Source organism: Protopterus annectens, chromosome 17.part0, assembly GCF_019279795.1.
Source record: "Protopterus annectens isolate FY-2018-M chromosome 17.part0, PAN1.0, whole genome shotgun sequence".
Taxonomy (NCBI): Eukaryota; Metazoa; Chordata; order Ceratodontiformes; family Protopteridae; genus Protopterus; species Protopterus annectens.
Genome location: NC_056751.1, coordinates 484,720,845 through 484,735,924, shown reverse-complemented (window position 1 = coordinate 484,735,924; position 15,080 = coordinate 484,720,845).

Genomic DNA, 15,080 nt, shown 5'->3' with positions numbered 1-15,080 from the left:
ACCATAACTTTTTATCCTGCCTGGATGGCAGACTACATGACAAAACCACTCTCTATAACTTAGATCCTGACCAGCACATACCTTCACTCTTCAGGCTCTATATTCAAAACTACACTTCACCAAGCATGCCTTCACCAGTCTTGACCCTAAATCTGGGCTACCTTCTCTCAAGATACAAAATCTATTACATCATTTCCTAAACTTCACTCAGAACTAAATTCCTTCTTAATTAAACAGGTATAATGTAAGTGTTTCTTTCACACTCTAGTTACATAAATCCACCCCAAAATCCCACTTCTAAGCATAAATGCTGTATACATTGTATTGTAATGTAACCAGTTACAAAGACTATATATTCTGCTCGACAGCGGTACAGATGGCTTCAATGTGTGTAATTAAAATTGTTTAATAATGTACAATATATTTTGTCTGACAATAACATTAGTCTGTCTCTGTTATGCATTATTTTTGATTTGAATGGACATTTCATCCTTCCCTGGGCTGAGTCTGAAATGATCTAGTAGGTTCAATGCTAGATCTTTGCCAACTAGTACAGATAAACAAGTAAAAAAATTACCATCTTCAAAAGGATGACTAGGTTTTTGCAGTTATGTATGCAACAGCATCTGCAGTTTGCCTATTTTTTTATTTATTTTTTTTATTTTTACATATCAGAACTACATCTCATGCCATAATGGGTGAAAAATGTAGTTACTTCATAAATCATTGTTAAGTCTAATTTAAAATTAGGGGCATGGTGAGGGACAACATCTGACATAACTTAACATGTGTTCACATGATTTCACAAGATATTGAGAGATTGAAAGCAAGTGCTGATTCTACTATGAATCTTCCTCCTCCTTATCCTTACCAAAGAATCTCTCCTCTCTGTGGAAAAATGGCTAACTAGTAATCAATTCCTACTCACTCTTGAGAAAACCAAACTCCAAACTTCTCCTCTTCCTCCCAAAATCTCTACAGCTACACAAAAACACCTTCACTGTCACATCCCTTAATAACACAGTTATCTCTGTTGATCTCCATCGAACCTCATACAAAATTGCTTGCAGTTATTATCGATGACCAACTAAAATTTGATATTCGCATTCAACAGTCTATTAAAAAGACTCACCAAAAACCAGGAATGTTATATAGGCACAAAAAATAGCTCACTAATGAAGCTAAGCATTCTATAGCTCAAGCATTCCTACTGCCCACCCTATTCTACACCACACCTATCCTCACTAACATACAATCCAATCTATCAGCTAAACTTGAAACCACTTATAATAAAATTGCTTGATTTGCTGCCAATCTTCCCTGCCACTCCCACCACTGCCCAGCATTAAAGAACCTTCAGTTGCTTGAATTCCAGCAGCAGATACTTCTTTCTCAGCTCCACATTACTCACTCCATCCTATATAAACCCTCCTTCTGTCCTGCTGTCTCTTTCCTCATTTTTCCCTACACAAGAAAATGTTCTGTTCATAGAGCCGGTTAACATCTCTTAGAAATTCACAAGTCTAATAAAAATATAGGAAACCTTCTCTAAAATTACTCACTTGCTAATGCTTGGAATAAACTTCCCCTATGCTTAAGACTAACTCTAACACTTATAGCTTCAAACAATTTCTAAAAGACACCCTGCTTAAATCTTGTCCCAGCCCTTGCTCTGCTCAAACTTAAATTACTTTTCCTGTTCCCCTCCTTTTATCCTGGGATAACTTATAACTATGAGTTACTGCTACATATATATGGTCTTTGTATACTATGTCTTTCTCAAACTTGAATTTTATCAGTGTTAATTTCTAGTATGCTGTTTGATTATAATTCATTTTTAATTTCTGACTCTTTTTGGTTATTGTAATGTTTATTATATTTTTTATTGTATTTTATATTGTATTCTTTGAATATGCTGGAGCTTTTCTCCTTGGGCAGACACTGAAAAAGGGCTACTTGCTCAGCTGGACTAACCCGGTAAACAAATGTAAAATAAACAAAGACACATTAAGAAACAGCATCATAATATTTTTGTTGCTGGAATGGATGAATAATATGCTATGGCTATGATTTTGCTTTTCGTTCATGTTACTGGTATTAGAAATGTAGTGGGTATTATCAGTAACTTAGCAGTAGATACACTATTAAATGTTTCAAATCATGACTTTATCATCTATGAATGTTTTATGCCAAATAAAATAACAGAAAAATGGCATATTATGATATGAAAACAATGGATTAAACAAATTAATTAAAAGGCTTAACCAAATATCTCTGGGACATTATCTTAAATATGAATGCATATAATTATGGATTTGAATTTTCCAAAAATAATTTGTGCTAGCACCTACAATAAAGTCAAATAGTTACGAAAATGGAAGGAATAAAAAAAAACTTAGTGAGATATCAAACTGAAGAAAATAGATAAAAAAACTAGATAACAGACAGGTAGTACAGGATGTTTCCATCAATTTTGCTAAAAAAAAATTCTAAATGCAGCCGTAATGCAGCTGATGAAAGAAATTTGAGTTACAAATAACTAAACTGCTTTGGAAAATGCAAAATGCAATAATAGTTCTATAGGTACATATCATTATGAAAAACTTCCATAACAATTGGTCGACTCTTATTTGAAGGTGCATTAACAGGCTTAGTTTATGATACGGTTAAAATCTTTGGAACTGTTTTGTAAATTGAAGGATTGCAAATGAAGAGGTTTGTTATCAAGTTATACATGTGGAATCCCTCTCTTATTGCCCCGCAATCTTAAATGAGAATGCAATTGAAGCAATTAGTATGTAAAAAGATTCAACTCTGTGGGTCAAGATGGTATCTCAGGATAGTTAATAAATATCATCTCTCAGGCTTTAGTAAGTCCTTTGACTTAAATGTTTTTATGAGCTCTTGGGAAAGGATGCTACACCTGTTGTCTCAATAAAGTCACGTGTTCCAGTTTACTTGGGTGGAAACAAACAGGACCTACTTAACATAGACCAATCAGTGTCACCTAGCTTATAAGTAAGGAAAAAATGTATGGTCCAGATTTAGGTAGTTTACAACATGGATTCACCAATGGTAATTCAAGTTTAACATAGGTTCATAGGTTGGTACTAGGCTATCGGCCCTAGGGCCTGTACAAGCCTAGCCATAACAATTCCCTGGCTATTTCTTCCCACAATATTTACTTTCCTGGATCCCTGTCTAGCAGGGTGACTGACATGATCCCTGGGGTAAATTTTCTATCTCCCATCCAATTGCCAAGGTTCGTTTTGAAGAGGGCCAAGAGGCGCTCTGCTTGACATGTATGGCCAGTCTATTCCAGAGAATGGGGAGTCTCTGGGTCAGAAGCCTATCCCCCCAGCATGTTTTATTCATTGTGATGACAAGGTTTAGGTCCCTGAAGTGTGTGGCTCTGATGCATTGGGACTTCTTCAAGTGTAGGATGTACAACAGCTCTGGGTTTGACATGGCCTTGTATGTTAAGCAGAGATCACCTCTGAGTAGATGATATGTAACAGAGTATAGCTGGAGTTTTTTAGTTGGTCAGCATAGGGCATCTGCTTTAGGCCTGTGATTCTTTTAGTGAGATGTTTCTGTGGCCTTTCCAGTTGTTGTAGATGTCTTGTGATGTACATACCAAATGGGATGTTGTATTCTATGATTGGTCTAATGAGGGATGAGTACAGACAGACAGTGATCTCCTTTTTTCTGGATGAAAAGACCTTAGTGATAAGGTGTGCCACATAGAAGGATTTCCTGACTGTTGTGGCGATGTGGTTATCAAAGGTGAGACCACTGTCCTCCTGTGTTCCTAAGTCTCTTATCACACTTTCAGTGTTTAGTGTACTGCCACCTATGTGGTAATTCATGGGTACATGTTTTTTTCTCACAGGGGATATCTATACACTTCTTGGCATTGAGCTTGAGCCCATGGCTCTTGCACCAAGCATCTGTTTCTGTAAGGCCCTTTTGTAGAATATCCACATCATTTGGGGATTCAATAATGGCTCCCAATTTGCAGTCACCTGCGAACTTTGTTAGCCAGACTCCCTTATTGTTGGCCTGTACTTCATAGGAGTAGATGCCAAACAAGAGCGGTCCCAGGACTGAACCCTGAGGTACTCCACTTGTCACTTGTCTGGAGCTGGATTGGAGTCGGCTACTTTTACAGTGTGGGTTCTGTCAGTAAGCCAGTTGGCAACCCATCGAGTGATGTATGCCAAACTAAGTTTTATTATAGAAGAGCAAAATTAAAGGATCTCGGTAAACAGTGACTTTTGGTTTATTAATATGTTACTAAATGTTTGCTGTGTCAAATCAAGTCCAAATAATAACAAAACTGTGGAATAAAGGTGTGAATCCCTATATAATTTGATGTAAATTTGTTTGGTTGACATATTTAAGGGAGATAGTAAATTACAAGGTATTACATCATCATGGAAAAGAACTAGTAGAGAAGTTCATTGGGGTAATTATTTGGACCCATACCATTTTTATTTACTGACTTCCACTCTTCAACTAAATATCATCTTTGCAACCAAGCAGATCACTGTAAATCTGCAGTAGAAATTTTTAAACTAGAGGATATAGTTGACTCTAATGCTTACCTACTGTTGATTAAGATATGGTCCAAGAGTAAGAGTCTAAGATCTTCAAAAAAACTATACTTGTATTGCATGGTTTACACTCCAATATTATACATAAAATGGGTCAGCTGGTGTTGGTGATAACTGAATATAATAGAGACTTGGATACAATAACTTGTATATATGATGTGAAGAGCAGACTGATGAAAAAAGCAGGACTGATAATGTATATAATAGAATATAGTGATGAGGTTCTACTAGACAAACTGCTTAAATCGTTATTAAGGTCAATACTTGGTTATAACAGAGGTCTCTGTTAACTGACTTTGTTAAAATTGGACTGTTAGAATCTATTCAAATAAGATTTACTCAAGGAATAATAACTGCTAAAAATCTGGACTAAGTACAAAGAAAAAAATCCTAGAGGCCTGATTCATGAACAGTGTACACTAAGAGTATATATGGTATGCATTCAAGAAATCCCTATCACATTTTTTGTGTTGTCAATTCACTCAGAAAGATTAGACTAAGTGTAGACTTAGTCTGCACATTCTGGCAACCTTTATGAATTCATCTCAATATCTAAGGCTGCAAGAACATCAGTAGCAAAACTAAAATTAGGAGGAAGAAGGTTGGAGTTAAGATTGTGTTGTATATTCATGTAGAACAGTACACAGTTAGTGTAGCTGTTAATTAATCCGGCCTCATATGTCTATGTCATGCTCCGCAGATTTTGTTCATTCTTTAAGGCAGTCAATAGGATTTATCTGAGACAAGACTTTGGGTAAATGTGGATGATGAATACCCTAGTATCAGGTGTTGTGGTCACTTGTATAAGCTTGTCGTAAATACAATTGCTGATAGAGACTTTTATATCTTTCAATCAATCCCTCCTCTGTAGAACAAATTACCAAACAGTGTCACAAAAGCTACTTCAGTGAGTAGCTTCAAATATAACTTGGATGAGTTTAGGCCAGATAGCAAGTTTTTTGGGATTAGGGAATCAACATTATTTGAAGGTCTAATTACTGGAATGCTGTACAACTACTTATGGACCGTGAGCTATCTAAATGTTTTAGTCACTCAGCTTTCATCATTAGGATCTGAACCATGCATCTAAGTAAGTACAGATTGTGATGCTCATAGCAGATCTAGTGTGTTTTAACGTCTACAAACATGGAACAAAACAGGTAACGAAACAATACAGTTAGTTTCTATTCCAAATGATTTGTTTCATGCATCAGGAATGACAGCTCATGGGTATACAGGAGACAAAGACTCTTTTTATTTCATAGGTTCATAGCTAAGTATTAGACTAGCTGCCCCCATCGACCATTTTAAGTCTAACAAATTTCCCTTTATGAGAATTAAATTTTGTACCTCTGGTGTTACAGGTAAACACCTTAACCATTATACCAATCCCACCCACCTAGTTCATAGTTAACTACTAGCTGACTTTCTTAAAAGGCCATTCTAAGCCTAACTAATTTCATTCCCAAAGGTGAGAATCAAACATTGTACCTTGTGTCTTTGAGTCAAACACCTTAACCATTATACCAAGCCCCAGTCATTTTTCTTTTTTCTTTTAGTTAGAAAGAAACTGTCAGGCTATATCTGTATATATAATTTACTCTCAGTTAGTTCACTAACGCAAATGTTGACATCCTGAAGGTAAACCTCCTTATATCGAAAATGGAAATGTAGATTACATAGAACACATGCACTCAGGTTGCTTCTCACTGCATGCTAATTACATATGCTAACTCTGAGATTGCACAATCCCCAGGGAAAGAGAATATTGATCTTACACACCTGTCGACTATCTATATAGTCAACCAAATGTGGTCGATTAAAGAGACGTCGACCAAATTCCACATCAACCAAACCAATATGGGTCTAATTCTTACCAAATTCACATTTCAGTAAACAATACTTCACATACATTTATACATAAATGTACACATATCCAAAAACGCAAAACTAAAATCACCAAACACATTTACAGACATAGTAAACCTCACCCGAAACCTCACACAAAACATTTGTGCTAATATTTTATGGACTTGTCCCAATAACCTCCCAACATTAAAGAATCAATGCAATACTATAAACAGCATGTACAAAAAAAAATTAAAGACACATACCGCTATTGTTTCAGCTTCCAGTTCGTCAAAAAAGTTGCAAATCCTATCACAAACACAATGCAATTGCATTCAATGTTATTGTCACTCTCTGAAACTGCTACTAAACTCTAGGTAACTGAAAAAACAAAAAACACACATTTTCTAGTATTTATGCCAGGAGGCCTGCCCCTCTGCACACCCTGCAAATTATATATACCAAGTCTGGGATCACACTACAGTGGAAAGTGTAGATGTCCCTTGATGTACTGTAGTGCGATCTCCAATTAAAACTACCAGCTACCAGCACTATGACAAGAATTATCCACATTCTCAATATTTTAATATCCACCATGAAATATGCCAAACCACAAGATAGTATGGAGAACTACAAAATACATAGGCACTGCATACATACAACTAAATGTGTTGCACCACCAACTTAATGTGAATGCTTTTGTGTAACTGGAACTTGACAAACACAGCTTTCGGAAATGTGTACATTCAAAGTACTGATGCTGACAAAGTACCATTTGAAGAAGTGTGAATTTGATAAAAAGCAGTAGACCCATATACATATATATATATATATATATATATATATATATATATATGGGTTACCTTCAGAACATCGACAGCTCATTTCACTGACAAGAAAATCAGCAAGACCATTTCACTGAAACCTCATTTCACTGGCAACTCATTTCATCAACAGTGCTATATGACCTTTTCCATACTGTAGTGCAACCCTGGAGTTGGAATATATAGTAAGGGGGTGTGCAGGTACAGTCCCCCACATTGGGGGTGTGTGGGGGACGAAGCCTCCCACATACCTTGGCTGTATATTGTTTTCTGCAAAATAGTTATTCATTGTACTTGTAAGTATCCATCTCTATAGCTTAAACATTTATAATAAATGGGGGGGTTACACCCCCACCCCTTACTATATATTCTAACTCCAGGGTCGCAATACAGTGGGGAAAAGGTCATATATCACTGCTGATTAAATGAGTTATCAGTGAAATGAGTTGTCAGTGAAATAAACATTCAGTGAAATGGTCTTGCTGATTTGCTTGTCAGTAAAATGAGCAGTCAGTGAAATGAAGGTAACCCATATATATATATATATATATATATATATATATATATATATATATATATATATATATATATATATATATATATATATATATATATATATGTGTGTGTGTGTGTGTGTATTTCAAAGAAAGTGCACTTTTGTTGAAGCCTAGTCGCTGGATCAGCTGATCAAAAAAAAAAAAAAAACACAGAAAACATGTTTTGCAGGGGGGCAAGCCTACCTGCACATCCCCCTACTTAAATATACCAACTCTGAGATCGCACTACGGTGAGGAAAAGGGAATATTCCCATTCTGCACTGTATTCTGATCTCCATACTCCAATTTTGAAGTTTTGGTACTTCGAACAAGTAGTCTTCGAAGTACCGAAACTTTGTACAAATGAAGTAAACCCATATATATATATATATGTAAGATCTGTGTGTGGATAGATTGGTATGTGACTCTGTGAGCATGATCACAGATGAATGAATTTATGTACACATAGAACACTAGGAATCCTATAGGAAATCCAGTGCAATTGACTTTGGTCCTCCTTTTGTATCATGGCTAGTGGGTCATCACTAAAGATTTAACAGTATTGTTCAGGTATGTGAGTTTCCTATGGAACAGCAGTGTGATAAAGAACTTCATTGTTAAGGAGAAAGATCCCTGTCCTACTCTAAGCTCCAAGCTATAGGCCAACACCTTTCAGGGGGTATTGTATTTAGTCTTGGTAATGAGATATAATAAAATGGCATTTAGGGCATAAAGGTAGAGTATAAATAAGCATACTCAAATGGATGTGTAAACATGTAGTTATAAGGATTATGGTCTTTATCATAGGAATGTGACATGTTTATCAGTATGTTTTTACAAAAGTGTTGCACAGTGATGCAGAATTTAGCAGTGCTGTTTTATAGCTCTTCATTTTCTAATTTACTTTGCAGGTGCTTTCCTTTCTTTGTAGCATCTACATGTCTTACTCATATCGGAAAAGATTTTTGCTGGGCGATTTGGTTTCTTCCTACATCCCAAATACACTCTTTTAGGTGAATTAATGATCCTCAGAATAACCTGGAGCTATACCTTCACTGCCTGTGAAAGTGTGTGCATATACCACATTATAGACTGTTGACCAGTTCTGAATTAGTTCCTTACTTGATATGATTGATCCTGGCTCTGCCATGTCCGTTAGGAGGGTACTACTAGTATCAGAGAATAAATAATTGTGACTCGTTCATTCTATCAAAACACGAGACCTTAAATATTTATCTTAAAATGAAAGTTCCGCTTAATGAAAGGACATATCCAACACAGGTAATATTCTGTTCATTTTGTACTTCATTTGCTCATTGCAGCAACATATCTTACAGGTATAACTATTCTCATGGTAAATACATATATGAATAATATATTTTTTATATAAAAATGCACAAAAGGAAAATATAACTACTGATTTTAGTAATTTATGCATACAACTGACTAATGAAATGAAGAGAAGTTTATGTAGAGAGACATAACTAAATAAATGAATATTTGTTTTGGTACCACAGACTAACAAACTGGCTCCTCCTATATTCTAGTCACAACAGATCATGCTTAAAATTGCAATGTGTCCATACAAAAAAGACAATTTGAATAAACTGAATTAGCAGTAGATTTGGCAAAATCATTTAAATATAAACCTTTTTTTACAAGGTAGACGTTTTCCAGCAGTAGTGCTCATGGAAAGCATTGAAGCTGTCTAGTTTCTTTCATTTTGCACCATTTCAGAGAATGTGGTTAGATATCTACTTCAGCTACTATACTATCAGCATTTCAATCTATAGGGTTTATAATAAAATATAGACTGAAAATTATTTATACTAATACTAAATTTTAACAAAACTAAGCTTCTTATTTTTCCACCAACACTACATTCAACACATAACCTAACATTTAACATCACCTCTAGTAACAAAACTGTCAGATGTCCAGTCAGCCAGACCAAACTGCTAGGGGTAGAAATTGACAATAACATGAAATTCGATATACATATATCCCTTACTATAAAAAAAAGTACATAAAAACTATGCATACTATATAGAAATAAACAGTTCCTAACAAATAACACTAAAGCTACTATTGCGCATACCCATCTCATCTCTACCCTTCTTTACGCCTCCTCAATCCTCACCAATCTAAGAATATATGACATATCCAAGTTACAAGCTTGATCTAACAAAATTGCCAAATTTGCAACCAATACTCCTTTCAGGAGACGCCACTTCATTTCTCTCAAACAGCTTAATTGGCAAGAACGTCCCCAACTCCTTCTTTATGATCAACTTATATTAACCCGCAAACTACTTTACTATCCTGAAAAAACAGCCCTACAAAGCTTACTACACCCAAGCACCAAACTAGAGTCCTGCAAGCCAATCAGAAACCTCTACTAGAAGTTACGAAAGCCAGTAATTCTGCAGGTACATCCCTCTAATGCACTATTATTGGTTAACAATGGAACAGCCTTCCCCCCAATATTTCAGCCACAGACTCCACTGCCTCCTTCAGAATAGCTCTAAAGTCACACCTAACAAACTCATGACTCTGTACCTGTGATAGCACTGGGTAGTAGTTCACAAATCCTACTGCTCTCTCTCTCTAATTCCTTCTCTCCTAGCACATTTCCTACCCCAACTAACTATCTCTTGTCCTTGCACACTTCCTATCTCAACTAATTCTTGTCCTTCTCATACCTCTTTTAACTCCTCGTTGCACCTTTATTCATGATAGTTTTGCCTAAATACTTATGTTTACAATATTGTTTTTTTATTTCTCTACTGCATACCTAAAAATGTAACTTGAAAAAATAATGAATATACATATAATAATTACGTCATGTAAATGTATTATATTTGTGAATCATATGTTCTAGCATGTGTATACTAAAGTCTACCGATTTATGTATACCAAATTGTCATTTTGTAATTTAATAGTGTTGTATGTGGAGCTTTTCTCCCTGGGCCTTTGCTGAAAAAGGACTTGTGTCCAGTCAGACTTTCCCAGTAAACAAGTGTAAAATAAAATAAAATAAATAAATAAATAAATAAATGTCTTTATGCATTTAAGTGCAAAACACTGTATGTGAAATGCATAACTAAGCTTTTTAGTCACATTCTGGGAAATGCGACAAAAAAAGTAAAATTTGAATTCACAGAAGTACTACTGTTTCTGTATGCCTCTGCCCCTGCCATTTTTACATCAAAATCCTCTAATATGAACAATTTACTCCTGAAACATAACAATAACAATTCAAAGTTTACAGTCTCCTAAATAAAGGCAATGCATGGCTTTACTGAAAAATAATTCCCTCTGTGCCTGAAGAAGAGCAGCCCATGTCAGTATATGTATTTAGCAGGGATGGTGAGATGCAGGGGTCAGTGCCCCACCTCTTAAATATTGTTGCAATATAGTGTTTATAATTCATTGTCTCAGTCGTGTTGTTATTTTGGAATCATTTCCCATATGATTTGTTCAGTCACTGCATCTTAAACCGCACACACACAGCTGCACTAACTGCTTAGTAAGATGATAAACATTCTTTTACGGGCACATACAGACATGTATTGCAGCTTAAATATTCCCATTAATGCCTAAACACCATAACCAGAATAGTTGCTGTAATTACATTTTCCTTCTAAAGAGATGATTATCATTTTTTAGCTTTTTTAAACACTGCTACTATAATATCAGTATTTCAGAATACAGATTCTAGAACAAAATCAAGACCACTCAGAATAATGCATGTACTCAGATTTATTTTAGCATGGCTCTATAAGTATTTCTGGAAGTTTTATATAATGACTACACATTATGAATATTCACATGTGTTCTTGTAACTTCACTGGTATACTTGTTTCTTCTCCTCAAAACAAAATTCACAAGCAGTTTGCTACTTCCTTCAGAAAAAATGGGATGTATTATCCAAACAACTCATACTTCTATTTGCAGTATAAATGATCTAGCTTGCAGCTTTCCATGCACATAGTCAGTTTAGTCAGGATGTATATTACATTATGGAACAAATAAAAGTTCGAACGTCATGTGGTAGACACCATATGATCGAACTTTTAAACGTTCGAATGTTTCAATGGAGATCTCCGTACAGTGCGGAATGGGAAGATATCCCTTTCCCACACTGTAGTGCAATCTCAGAGTTGGTATATTTAAAGAGTGAGGGGTGTGGGAGGCACAGCCCTCCATGTGGGGGGTGCAGGGGTGCTTGCCCAGGTCAATATTAGAACATCGAAGTTTCAAAACTTTGAATGTTCTAATATTGACCTCTATTCAGCAAAAGCTGAAAACATCGAACATACAGAACAGCAATTTTTTTCCTAGGGAAAACAATTTGCTGTTCCAAAACACATACACACAACACAAGCACACCAATCAAACAGCAATCCACACACATACACCTAAAATCTTACACCTAACCCTACACTAAACTATACACACACCAGTAACTATCCACTTACCTTAACCCAAACCCTGACCCTAAGGTCCGTCACTATCACACACTCACCTCACCCGCACCCTAACCCTAACTGACCTACCCTACCCTAACCCTCATGTCCATACAATCGCACACTTATCTGACCTGTGTCCTAACCCTAACTCACCTAACCCGCCCTAACCCTCACATCCACACAATCACACACATACCTAACCTGCACCCTAACCCTAACTAACCTTACCCACACTCAATTGCACACTTACCTGAACCCAACCCGTAACTTTCCACCACAGCGCTGAAAATACCAAAGCAAAAGAAACGGACAACTGAATTATTCCCTAGGAAAAAAAATGTATTTCTGTTGCTTTGTTATTTTCAGCTTTCGCTGAATAGGGGTCAATATTAGAACATTCGAAGTTTTGAAACTTCAGTGTTCTAATATAGACCTGCTTGCCCCCCCTGCTTAAAATGGTCAGGTAGGTTTTTTCTGTTATTTTTTTTTTAGATTTTCGAACCTTTAAAAATGCTATCATATGGCTACGACCATATGACACTGGAACCTTTAAAAATTCGATAACATAATATACACCTATTTAGTCATTTGTCTTTAAGTCTTTCATGATTACATTTGTTGAGGTGTGACTTGCAATTAATATTTTTTTCTCATCATCGTGTCTTCCTCCATCCAAATGTTTGAATGAATGCATCATTCTATTAGAAGATGAGCAGTTGAATAACTACAGTTCAAAAACATTTTTCACTGAATTTGTCTTTGTACAATACTTTTTTTTCCCAGTACCAATGGACAATTCCGCAAAATCACCAGACAGCAGAAAGTGCAGTCAAGAAATAAAATGAACAAAATACCAGTCTTTTGCTAGACTTGGAGAACCGTCAGTGACAGCTAAAACCCAGCTGATGCTAAAAACTTCTTCTGGCACACATTTGCGTAAAGAAAGAGACTTCAGAGATCCGGTCACATTTCTGTTGTTTCAGGACATTGTGTATGCATATATGGATACAGGAAATCACATTTCTGCTGTTTCTGGACTTACCTTGTACACATCCTTTGGATTGACCTTGTCCACATCTTCTTGACTTACCATGCACATATCTGAGTACTGGGAGTCATGTGTGTGTTGTTTCTGGACTTGGACTGCACATATTAGATACAGATAGTCACATTTATATTTCTGGATTTAGCCTGCACATATACCTTTCAACTTCTTAGTGCAGGAAATCTGGACAAAGCTTAAATTAATGGGGGGAATAAATGCCCAAAAATAGGGGCAGATTTTTAAACATGGTTGTTATAAACTTAGAAAGTTGCTACAGTAACAGGATCTGTGTTAGCAAGCATTTTCTGAAGAAAAGGAATTTGGAAACACATGTATGTCATCATTTAGTGACTTCAATCCTCACTGATTTGTCAGAAAAAAATTTATGAGGGAACAAACCAAAAATGTGAGGCAAAAATCTGGACATTGGAGAGGTATAATACAGGGAGTCACATGATTGCACTTTCTGGATTTACTTTGCTCACATCTGGATACAGGGATTCATAGGTTCATAGGTTCATAGGTAGGCACTAGGCTATCTGCCCAAAGGTATTTATAAGCCTAGCCAGAATGTGCTGGCTTTCACCACCCCCTTAGATTAGTTCCCTATGCCTCTGTCCATCAGAGCCACTGAAGTGATCCCCGGGGTAAACTTTTTGTTTCCCATCCACTCGTCAAGGTTTCTCTTGAAGAGTGTTAGCAAGGAGCTCTGCCTAATGTAGATTGGAATCTTGTTCCAAAGCATGGGGAGTCTCTGGGACAGGAATCTATCCCTTCAGCATGTCCTATTTATTGTTGTGGTGAGGTTTAGATCCCTAGAGCATGTGGCTCGAAGGGATAAGGTTTTCTTTAGGTGGAGCATGTCCATCAATTCTGGGTTGGACATGGCCTTGTATGTCAGGCATAGATCACCTCTGAGTAGGTGGTATGCAACCAAGTACAACTGGAGTTTCTTCAGTCAAGCTGCATAGGGCATCTGTTTGAGGCCAGTGGTCCTCTTGGTGAGGTACTTCTGTGGTCTTTCCAGCTGTTGCAGGTGTCTTGTAAGGTACATCCCAAATGGGGCATTGTACTCTATGATGGGTCTGATGATTGATGAGTAGAGGGGGACAATGACCTCTTTTGATCTGGAAGCAATCCCTTTTATGATTAGGTGGGCCACATAGAAGGATTATCTAACCACTTTGGCAATGTGATTATCAAAGGAGAGCTTACTATCTACTTGTGTCACCAGATCCCTTATTACATTTTCCATATTTATGGGGACTACCACCTATGTAGTAGTTTGTGGGTACTTTGTTTTTTCCAAAGGGGATGACTATGCACTTTTTGGCATTTAGCTTGAGGCCATGATTTTGACATCAGGTATCCATCTCAGTGAGACCTTTTTGGAGGATGTCTGTGTCAGCCGGAGAGTCAATTATAGCCCCTTCATGTGACTGCCATTTTTAGACTTAGCTTTCTGACACCTGGATGCAAGGAGACATGTTTTTGTTGTTTATGGAATTAGCCTGCACACATCTGCTGTTTCTTCTTGCTCACAGGAAGTCATGTTTCTGTTCTTTCCAGACTTAGCTTGCACTCATCTAGATATAGAATCAATTTCTGTAGCTTCTGAACTTGGGTTATATGCATCTAGGTACAGGGGATCAGATTCCCACTGTTTCTTACCTTAGCTTGCATATATCCAGATACTGTAAATAATCAGACTGTATAAGACAACATTTGTTATTGCAAGT